The sequence below is a fragment of the Cibotium barometz genome, chromosome 56 (assembly GCF_041138505.1).
Source record: "Cibotium barometz isolate CiBa-2024 chromosome 56, ASM4113850v1, whole genome shotgun sequence".
NCBI classification, from domain to species: Eukaryota; Viridiplantae; Streptophyta; class Polypodiopsida; order Cyatheales; family Cibotiaceae; genus Cibotium; species Cibotium barometz.
In genome coordinates this window covers 14,780,815-14,791,503 of record NC_141101.1, presented here as the reverse complement: position 1 = coordinate 14,791,503, position 10,689 = coordinate 14,780,815, and positions in this window count along the sequence as shown.

Sequence of the window (10,689 nt, the reverse complement as noted above, 5' to 3'; positions counted from 1 at the left end):
CCATTTGTGATCTTTGGTTACTTCTCCTAGAAAACGACTACCATGAAAGAACTCATAGGCACATTGCTTCTTCAACTTTAGCATACTTGACTTTGGTCCTTGTACACGCCACCTTGCTTTGACATCCTTACTATTCTCTTGAACATGTTACCCAAATATTACACTCATTTGCAACACTAAAAATCTATGTTATCTTTTACTTTTCCCTACATGGGATTTTTCTTTTGAGTCCCACCAACAAATTGATGTGTAGGAATATGTTTTTCTGCTATTCATATACACCAACAAATTAGTGTGTAGGAATATGTTTTCTGCTATTTTTGTTTGTCAAGAGGTGTCCATGATCTGTCTTGTCTCCAATCCTTCTATCTGAAGGGTCAATGAATGATATAAGAAGCTATATGCGGAGTTCTTTCACCATAGTTACACATGAGACAAGGGTCACTTCATTTACTCCTTGACCATGCCTTTCTTAGTAGCGTGAGATCATAATGATGTAGACAAGCTCTTCTGGATGACATAAATGGATGTGGAAGAACACACAATTCAAGCAAGCGATACTCAAAACAAGTTGGGAGTTCCTTAGCACCAATAAGGTATTTTACGTATGGGATGGAAAGCACCGTGTACGAGCTTGGATACGGAGGATATAAAATGAGGTACACCTTCAACAACCGGCAATATATAATAATATATTAGCTAGCTTGCAAGCTTTAAAGTGAGTTTACTTCTTACACCTTTTTCTCATGAGACATGGGATGCCACACCCATTTTGTTGAGGTCTATCTCCTTGATGTTCCTACAAAGAACAAAGGGTAGATTATATCGGTGGTATAGCAAGACTTATCAAGTACAATTGTAAACCCCTAGCATCACCTTGATTATTCTAAAAGTGTACTTATGATGTTAACAACTTCAAACCTTGCCTTGTTTGCGAGCAACATCATCAACAAACATGGATACTTTGGATCTCATGTCACAGACAAGATTTTCATGATTCACATATTTAGGTGCACTAAAAAAGAGACCCTAGCAAGATCTAAACATTAATGTGTAGGCCTTTGAAAGGTGGGCAAGGCTAAACGAAGTCACCAAGGACTACTTGAAGGGAAAAGCTCAAAGGTGGTATTATCAATACCCCCTCGAGAGAATTCCTAGAGCTATGAGTAAATAAAAACAACATTCCTTGTGAGGGACCGAGACCCAAGAAGTGATGACGATGGTCTTAAGAAGCTAGGAAGTATCAAGCAAGAGTCACTTTCCATCTGGAGAGAATCAAGGAGTTATCACAACATAATTGAGTAATGCTCCTACCGAGACCAGAGTCTAAGAGCCTAGTTCTTAAATAGCTTGAAGAGTAATAGACTCAGAGAAGCCAAATGTTGCCACCCAATAAGAACTTGGATGAGCTGGTAGAAAGGGTCAATATATGGCCGTCATAATGGATTTATTTGCCCCTTTCAGTTGCTCGACATATTTGGGAGGAATTTTATCCACATGTGGGAGAAAGGAGAATGTTGAACGTAAGTATGGTGGCAAGAGAGAAAGCTCCTAGTCTCCTCATAGTACACCAACTAGCATTTTGGATTATAGAGGTAGGCTGCAAAGGAACCCAAATTCCGTTTAGTGTAAAAGCTTATAATTGGTGCAAAAGAACCCAAATTCATTTTAGTGCTTAAAGAAATTCATGAGGTGGAGGATTAACTAGTGAAAGAGAGCATAAGCTAGATAAGGTAAAGTGAGCACACCAAGAAAAGAATGGGAGTTGGTTAAGGAAAAAGGGTTGCCAAGGTGGTCTGAAGAAAAACAGAGGGGACAACAATCACAAGGCAACTACAAAAAGTGAAAGAGGTAGTGGAAATGCCAAGAAAAGAGGCACATTGTGAGATCCATGTGGCAATGGATAGACCACCTACAACCAACGGAAGGATGCTTGAAAGTGGGTGAATTCTCAAACAAAATCCATGCAGAGCTAGAGATCTCCAAGTAGGATCAGACTTAAAGGGAAGATAAAAAAGAAGGGAAAAGAAAAGCACAAGATGTCAATTAAGAAAGAGCAAGAGAGTTTGAAACAAGTAAATTAGAAGTACTAAAAAAGAAACCCAAGAACAAAAGTATGGACACCAAAAGTAGTAAAACTGAGACAAGGTGTGGAGGAATCAAGCCAAGCAAGGGAAAAAGCAAGAATTATGGCAAACAAGAAGAAAATAAAGAGAGAAGAAGTTTGATCAAGGAGTTAAAGACTCATGATGTTCTTGATGCTAGAGTTTTGAGAAGAAGTTTGATCAAGGTGTTAAAGACTCATGATGTTCTCCTTCATGCACGTGATTCCCGTTGACCCCAAATAAGATGGATTGTGAATGTTTATGCTTGGCACACTACCAAACAAAGGCAACCATATTTGGATTCTCATGGGTGATTTTAAAGAAATCTTGGGAGCTGCTTGTTAGTAGGAGAGGTCTCCTTGATTGCTAGAAGCTTGGGGATGGAGAGATGAGAGAGGTCATACATGTTTTAGTATGCAATATAAGGATTCCTCAGCTAGACTTGATAGAGTTTACTTTGGTGCTCGGGATTCCAACATTCCCCACACTCTTAAGGTTTGGTGGATACCTTCTCTGTGCTTTCTTATCACTTTCTCATTACTTCCCTCTCACATGGGACTGGAAAGTTTGGGTGGATACCTTCTCTATGAATTCTGATCACTTCCCTCTCACATGGGGCTGGGAGGTTTGGGTGGATACCTTCTCTATGCTTTCTGATCAGTTCCCTCTCACATGGTACTAGGAGGATATTAGCTGGGATAGGAAGGATTTCCCCAAAATGTTACTGATGGAAAATGACTCTTTGCTAAAGGATCAGATGTTTGTTGAGCTTCTTACTAGTAAATCCATTCAAATGCTTGAATACAAAGATTAGTGGCATCGACAATGGGCTGCCTTTACGTGGGACATACATGATGTGATAAGACAATGTGTGAAAAGAAAGAACTTAGGAGAGGAGGGAGCCTACAACATGAGGTGATAAAGAGACAAGACTTGAAGAAAAGGCAAGAGGGAACTTTGAATAAGGATGTATTATGCTAGAGGAGTGCAAAAGGAAACTGCAAGTCTGGGATTCAAATGATGCTCAAAGGGGCAAGATTCTTTCCAAGAAATGTCTATCTTTATTTTATTGCCCATCTAAATTCTTTTTTAAATCTCTATATTCCATTTGGGATTCCTTTGGCCCATTCCACACTGTGGAATTGAAAGGGAATGTCAGAAGTCTACCCATATCAACATAGCCACTTCATTCTCACTACTTGTGCTTTGCAATGACAAGTATTGGGCTATTTAAAATCAAGAAGTTTGACACTTTGCAAAGCACCCTATGAATATAGAATCACATGTACATGTAATGAAGAATATAATGGTCTATACATTTGCATGATGGTGTTCACATAGAGCTACTAATCTATGGCCATCTATTGTTCTAATAGCATCTGCAACCTTTAGTATGTCTCCTTTTATGACACGATGGTACATAAATCTTGACAAAAAACATCCTCAATCAACTTAGGAATTAATTCACATATCTTTGCTAAGTATTCAAATTAACTTTAGACCACCAGGGTTTAAGATTCTTACCTTGCATTTCACCAGTCTAATTTTCATGATCGTGTGTGATGCCTTCCACATCATTCCTAGGCTTCATGAAGGACTGATTTAAAGAGGTTCTTCTTGAGGTCCTTCTTATTGTTGCTTGAGGCATGGCATTTTTTTCTTAAATCTTTACTCCTTTTTCTTGGAAGCCGATCCTTGCTTAGGAGTCTTAATACTTCACTCTTTCCACCCCAACCACTCTTGTATGCACAAAATCATCTATCTCATCAAGCATGTATGGTAGAATGGACACAAGAAGATCATAACGACAAGTTTTGGTTTTTACCTTTGAATAAGCGATCTTCTGATGAAGAGTGTCTCTTTCCTGATGGATAAATCAATCCACCAAGGACATATGCCCAAATCCCATTTTGTGTCGATACAAGCCACAAGACTTGGTCAGATACATAGTAGAGGAGCCATCCCTAATCACCCAATTATGACACTCCATTTATAATATATTGGCCTCAAAGTAGGTGCATAACCCACCTACAATCCAACTTTAGTTTTACCTAAGCATACATAAGATATATATATTATTGAACTTGTTAAAGGGTTATCTAAACAAGTCACCTCTATAAACAAGACAAGGGACAAAAATATTCATGAATGGTTGTTTGTTTACAAGAACATGGTGTCTCATGTCATCCTCAATGTTGAAGAATGCATCCTTGAAATGTAGTTGTCGTGAGACAACTCCAAAAATAAATAAGGGCATCATGATGAACTTGCACTTGATCCTATCTAATATCATGATGAACTTGCACTTGATCCTATCTAATATCATCATGCTAACAACCATGTCCATTGCAATATCAATCATTTGACTCTAATATGTCTCCTTAGAGATGTACTTGCAGAATGACTTATTGTCAGCCCTCATACTATGAGCTTCCCATGTGCCTAGATCAAAGCAAGGAGCTTCAACACCTCTTTCTTCCTATCTTTCTTCCTATGTAGTCCATTAAACAAGTGTTGTTACATGTAAAACAAAGACCATTACAATACAATGATCATAGTAAGTTACCATTACAATACAATGATCGTAGTAAGTGCAAAACAAAGTACTTCACTTGGGTGTAGGGTAATTGAACTATACTTCTCAGTCTAAACTTGCTTGCACATAAGTAGTTGAGTTTATCTTCGGTAACCGATTTTCCTTTTTGCTCAAAGTTTATGGAGAATATCACTTGAAAAAATCATTCACCATGGAGTTACATCAACCTTATATCCTTTTCCTTTCACCATTCCTCCACTTTATTTATTCTTGCCCCATGCGCCTCCTCATGCATTAATGTATCTCAATTTATTTTGCACATCTCCTTCTCGCACTTCTTTGCAAACTTATCCTGATTTTCAAAACAAAGAGAATCAATGATCAACTAATGATTGACTATTTTATACACATAAACTTGCAAGTAAATAAACTAAGAGGAAACTGCCATATGACCATTATGCCAAGGTTTGCTCTAAAGGCTTAGGCATATCAAACAAGTCTTTGGGACCCGTATCCGTTTGCTGGCTCAATTTTTCGCTTATCGAATAGGTCTTTATCTTTAGGACCCGTATCCATTGTTGTTTGTTTTTTCCTTCCATCTCTTTTCCTCATCATAAGAGAGCAAGGAGCTTTTGCTCATCATTGGAGAAGAACCTCATTAGATTTCCCTTGTTAGATATTACAAGTCACGATTAAAGTTACACGTGATTCATGATTTCCAGAGGTGAATCAAGTAATTCAACAATTCAACTACAGCTTAGATCGACAATTCTGCTCAACTTGGATCAGCAATCTAAGTCTACTACGATCCACGATTTTGGTTTTTGATGGCCATGTGATGTGTTGGCATAGGTTTCAATGCAGTACACCTAGGATTTTGTGAATTTATTACACGTTCTTCAACGATTCTCTTTGCAAATTTGATAGTTCAACCATGATTCATAGCTTTAATAGTATCAAGTAAACAAATTAGAGCCTTGTGGCTCTCACAAAAATCATCCATTCAACATGGACAATTCAAGATTTCAGACTATCCATAATTTAGCATTATAAATCATGTGTGGTGAGATTTTCCTAGCGAGGATGGGTAGGAGGCTTGATTGAGTTCTCCACTGGAAGGCTTTGGGAAGAGGAAGGTCCCTAATGGATAATAACCAATAGTCAAAGTGTGACCACATGCTAATTCTGTCCCCAATGAGCTCAAGTTTTGCATTTGACAAATTAAACAATCTGATTAGGTCAACTCTAGAAGTCCAGTTATTGCAAGTACTGTCCGACACATCCCACCAGTTGCAAATGCCTGCATTGTGTAATCTAAGAGCTGAGTCAATCTTGGCCTCCTCCACCGAGGGGAAGGTAGCATTGGCCACCAAATGGAGTATGTGACCCATGAATCCCCCAAGTGTGGCTTGGTTTCCCTGAGAGGGTAAGATCCCCTTTAATTAAGTTCCATGCATTCCATAAAGAGATAAATAAGGGGCTACCCATAGGTTTAATAGGATATTTGCTTGGCATTATTGTGAGAGGTAGAAGGTTGGGGTGTCTTTTAAGCTTGAAACAATTCAAGATCTCAGACGATCCACTATATAACTTCCTCCTAATATAATAGCCTTTTCTTTGAAACAAAGTTTTCAGACGATCTGCGATTCCTGTGATTTCAAACGATCCACGATTCAGATCTATAAATCAACAATTCAAGATTTTCACGAGTCATGTTGATTAAAGCTGCAGGTGGTTCAAGATGAATCGAGTGATTCAACTACAACCGAGATCGACGATTCTGCTTAACTTGGATTAGCGATCCACTCCACCAAAAAGCCCAACCTGGATCGACGATTCTGCTCAAACTTGGATTAGCGATCCACTCCACCAAAAGCCCAACCTGGATCGACGATTCTGCTCAACTGGATTCGCGATCTAAGTCTAGCGATCCACTTCACCAAAAGCCCACCACTCCATCGCCCTTGCTATTTCCATCCAGCTTGTGTTTCCCTTTCTAGTGCCTTTCTACCCTTCTACTTGACCTATTGCCAAAGAAACCTATGTTGGGCAAATAACACACCACTCCACCAAAAGTCCACCACTCCCTCTTGTGCTTGTTTTTCCCTTTATGGTTATGTGTAAACCCTGAACACTATGTAAAATTGTAAAGAATCCTAGCCAATGATAAGATTCCAAAGAAACCTATGCTAGGCATAACACACCACTCCACCAAAAGTCCACCACTCCACTGCCCCCCCTGTTGTTGCCATCCTGCTTGTTTTTCCCTTTATGGTTATTTGTAAACCCTAAACACTATGTAAACTTGTAAATAATCCCTAGCCAATGATAAGATTCCATGTGGACATCATAAGAGCTTAAATCAATTAAATATAGTAAATGTCTTTTGAATTGTGCGGTGCATCATGAATCACCCCATGAATTGCCTACAAAAGAATCAGATTGGTGGAGTGCAATCGCTGTGGGTAAGAATCGTGTCTAAAGAAGAATCATCTAGAATGAAAAATCGTGTTGAAAGAAGAATCGTTTAGCATGAAGAGTTAGAACATCTAGCTAAGAGTCAAATCATCTGGCCAAGAGTTAGAACATCTAGCTAAGAGTCAAATCATCTGGCCAAGAGTTGGATCATCTACCTAAGAGTTGGATTGTCTATCCAAGAGGTTGGATCGTCTAGCCAAGAGTCAAATTGTCTATCCTTGGATCAAACCATCTAACTTGTGATTGAATCGCTGGCACAAAAAGAAGAATCGCCTGAGATAAATTGTCCAAAGTCGGAATGTTTAGCCAAGAGTTGAATCGTATATCCTTGGATCGATTCATCTATCATTGGATCAAATCGTCAAACTTGTGATCGGTTTGTCACCATGGGCACAAAAAAAAGGGAGTCGGATCATCTAGCAATTAAGTGATTTATATTTTGAAGATTGTTCTTCTGCTATTGTGTTTTCTTATAGTTTCCAGTAACATCTTAATGGGTGTATGAGACCGAAAATGTGATACATATGATCTATGTGTAAAATAAGATCATAAAACATGGGAACAAGAAAAGACATATATATCAAATGAAAACATGTCCATACATGTACAATGAATCAAAAATCTAGTGCTCCCCAACCTCAGGTTATGTAGTGTCAATCTTCATCCTGAGAGAGAGAGAGAGAGAGAGAGAGAGAGAGAGAGAGAGAGAGAGAGAGAGAGAGAGAGAGAGAGAGAGAGAGAGAGAGAGAGATGCATACTTAATTACAAAAAGTAGATTAGTGTGGAAGCATGTATTTATGTTTTCTCAAAGCTCATTTTAAAAGGATGGAAAGTGTGCACTCTTTAGCCTACTACCTACTGTTCAAAATTAAATGAAGAAAAAGCAAGGTGGATATATTAGAGCCTACAAGAGCCTCTAGTTTTTGGTATATGCATGGTAGCGTTGAGTTTAGATTTCCCTTACCTTTTTCCAAAACATGAATGAAGGTTGAGTTGTAATTCTAATATGTGTATTTTGCACGTTCAAACAAGCTTACATAATACACACCTATATATCAAAACCTTGTGCTAGTCGAGGAATGAAAATGTCACATCACTCTAAGTCCCCTTAGAATCCTTTTGAAGTGAAAATTCTCTATAAAATGAGGATACCTTTGTAAAAAGTAGGCATGAGCTATTCTTTGACTTGAGCATGAGAATATGTCCAAGGAAAAGGGGCTTGCCTTTGTAAAAGATAGACTATAGCAATCAATTTGTTTTGCTTAACGAACAACCCAAATAAATAGAAACAAAAAATGGATAAGTAGTTAGATAGAGAAGAACAAAATGGACCAACACCTCTCTCTCTCTCTCTCTCTCTCTCTCTCTCTCCCGAAGGAGAGAGTTGTTTGCCTGTATAGAGAACATTGAATTTTGAAATTAGGTTTTGAAAAAAGTGAAGTCTTCCTCTCTCTCTCTCTCTCTCTCTCTCTCTCTCTCTCTCTCTCTCTCTCTCTCTCTCTCTCTCTCTCTCTCTCTCTCTCTCTCTATGTGTGTGTGTGTGTGTGTGTGTGTGCGCGCGCGCGCGCGCGTGCGTGCATGTGTGTGATGTGCGTGTGTGTGTCTCTTTGCTTTTTACATTAGTTAGTACACACTTGGTAATTCAAAATATACATATTACTAACAAGAATACCCTAGTTAATATAAAAGTAACCTTATAAATATGATTTTCACAGAACTTAGTAATGATCGAAATACATAAGACACTTAATATTTCTCTTTCATATAATATAATTAGTTATAAAACTACATAAATAATATGATGTAATACTTAATATAAATTTAAACTATAATTCTTCTCATAAATTAAAAATTTACAAAGTGATATTGATTAATAGCTAAAACACATAAAACACTTTATGTTTCTTTATCAATATTTAGTTATAGAATTATATAACTTGATTTATATCTAAAAATTAACTACTATAAATATAAAAATATAAAATAATATAACTATTATATACCTTGATTTATATCCAAAATAACTACTATAAAGATAATTAGAATGTAAATTAAAATTTGATTATATATATGTATTGATGCTTTCAACGTGCAAGGAGAAAGTAATGAAGGATGTGTGTTTAATGGTAGATTCCAACCCATAACCTCTACATTGAGACTCTCTAAATAGGTAACAAAGGTGGGATCCTTGTAGTCTTATCTTGTAGAAAAACTCCATATAGAGAATTTATTCTCATGTAGGCAAGCTTGTTATAGACAAATTCTAATATTAAAAGTTGCCATTTTTTAACTAGCATTTGTGAAAGGCAAGACTCCATTGGAATTTAGCCAAGCTACAACCCATAAGTATTTGCAAATTTTAAGGGAAAAAAAGTTGGTGTATGCTTTCTTTTCTCCTTTTCTTTTCCCTTTGTTGCTCTTATCTTTAGGCATGAGAAAAGCTTACCATATGTAAAACATTATGTCCTTAAAATTTGTGTGGTGTGTGTGTGTGTGTGTGTGAGAGAGAGAGAGAGAGAGAGAGAGAGAGAGAGAGAGAGAGAGAGAGAGAGAGAGAGAGAGAGAGAGAGAGAGAGAGAGAGATGTATAGATTTGTTTTCTTCTATTTTCTACTATTTTTTCGTAAACTTTGATCACTATAGTTTGCCTTTTACAAAATAAAAAAATGGAAAGCTTGGAATATCCAGTATAAAGATAAGACTTACTTTTTACGAAGGCATTTCAAGAGTGATATTGGAATATCCAATATAAAGATAAGGCTCACTTTTTACAAAGGCATTTCAAGAGTGATATTCACACTCTATCTAAGAATAAGGATTACATCATATTGATAAAATAGAAATATCTGCGTATAATTTTGTAAATCATTTGGTAACATATTTTTAATTGATTTATTTATTAGATAACCAGACTTAATTTGGTTTTTTTTTAAATCTACTTTTCTCCTATTTTTTCATTTTTATTGCCATTTATTTGAGTTGTTCTTACAAGCAAACAAAACAATTACTATAGTATCCCTTTCATTTGAGTCGTTTTGTATTGCCACTTATTTGAGTTTAACAAAGGCAACCTAGAAAATAAGAAAGTTCATAGTATCGAATATATAGCTAAGAACTACTTTTGACAAAGGCGAGCTCCTTTTTCTTGGACTTAAGATTGATGTTCACACTCAAAGGAATAAAGGTAGCCCCATTTTACAAGGTATTTTTCACTTCAAAAGGACTCAAAGGAGTCTTAGAAGTGATATCCACGCTTCAACACAAGGTTTATACAAGTGTGTGTAATATGGGTCCCAAATTCTTCTTTGCTATTAATTAATTAGTGAAAGAGTTAATATGTGTATTATCTAAGTTTGTTAACGTGCAAAATATACACACAAGAAGGTTGGTAGGTTACATAAGAGAGGTACCTTTGATGTCACCATAACTTCACCTTCATTCATTTTTTTTTTGGTGAAAATTAAGGAGAAATCTAAATTCAACCACTACAAATTTTTTATTACACTACTAAAATTAGAGGCTCCAGTGAGTTCTAATCTATCCACGTTGCTTTTCCTTCATTTGATTGTGA